Below are 1,189 nucleotides of genomic sequence, written 5' to 3'. Positions count from 1 at the left end.
GTTAGGGTAGATTCAATTCAATAGCTATTCTATTTATTTTATTTTGTTAGTATGTTTGGTTTTGTTCTCTGTCTCCCCCTTTTAGACTGTGAGCCCACTGTTGGGTAGGGACTGTCTCTGTATGTTGCCAATTTGTACTTCCCAAGCACTTAGTACAGTGCTCTGCACATAGTAAGCGCTCAATAAATACGATTGATGATGATGATGATTCAAGATAATAAGGTTGGGTATAGGGAGGAGGACTTAGTCCCCATTTTAGAGATGAGAGGACTGAGGCAAGGAAAAGTTAAGTGCTCTTTCACTGTTGGCGGCGGCAGCGGTGAGGAACCTCCAGTCAAGAAAACCTTACAGGATGAACAGATGTTGAAAAAAAAATGTGCTAGAAAAGTAGAAACAGAATAGGGGATACAGCAGGACCATGGAGATGAGGAGTGAATTTGGGATACAGGGAATGGGAACGGGAAAGCTATGGGCTGGGAGAGGGTAGGAGGGGTCTGAATGTTACTTCCTGGCTGCTTGGCAAAAGCAGGTAATTCTGTTTGGGTATGAAACCGGCCTCTTAGGGTCCCACCTGGAGAGTTTCCAATACTCTACTAGTCTTGACTATGGGAGGGAGAGTCAAGCAAAGGCATATCCATTAAATTCCTAGCTTGGGCAGTGGCTAGCGAATGGAAGGCAATTTGCTACAAGCCAAAACTTACCTGTGCTGGGCAGCAGCAGCCTGGGAGAGATTCAAGGGTGGAGACTCAAGTTTACTGCACGGAAGGAGGCAATGGTAAATTGCTGCCGTATTTTTACCAAGAAAACTCTATGGACACACTACCAGAACAATTGCAGGTGGAGGTAGGGCATTCTGAGAAAGATCATCATCATCATCAATCGTATTTATTGAGCGCTTACTGTGTGCAGAGCACTGTACTAAGCGCTTGGGAAGTACAAGTTGGCAACATATAGAGACAGTCCCTATGGCATCACTATGGGTCAGACACGACTCAACAGCATAAGACAACAACAACAATATGAAACCACTCCCAACCTATCTGAGATAGGGGAATAAAATCACAGAAGAGATCCTGGACCAGGGATCTGACCCTTGTTCATCCATCATTCATTCGATCATATTTATTGAGTGCCTACTGCATGCAAAGCAATGACCTAAGCGCTTGGGAGGGTACAATGCTACAACAAA

The 1,189-nt window shown here is 44.6% G+C and overlaps 1 non-coding gene across 1 annotated transcript; it reads left to right on the top strand.

The window, feature by feature from the left end:
* The first annotated feature begins 553 nt into the window (after nucleotides 1–553).
* LOC119935437 lies at nucleotides 554–691 on the top strand. The gene has a single exon (XR_005453321.1). It is a non-coding gene; the product is annotated as a small nucleolar RNA SNORA7 (small nucleolar RNA).
* The last annotated feature ends 498 nt before the right edge of the window (nucleotides 692–1,189 follow it).

Source organism: Tachyglossus aculeatus, chromosome 11, assembly GCF_015852505.1.
Source record: "Tachyglossus aculeatus isolate mTacAcu1 chromosome 11, mTacAcu1.pri, whole genome shotgun sequence".
In the NCBI taxonomy this organism is placed as follows: domain Eukaryota; kingdom Metazoa; phylum Chordata; class Mammalia; order Monotremata; family Tachyglossidae; genus Tachyglossus; species Tachyglossus aculeatus.
This window is presented reverse-complemented; position numbering and strand designations above follow the sequence as displayed.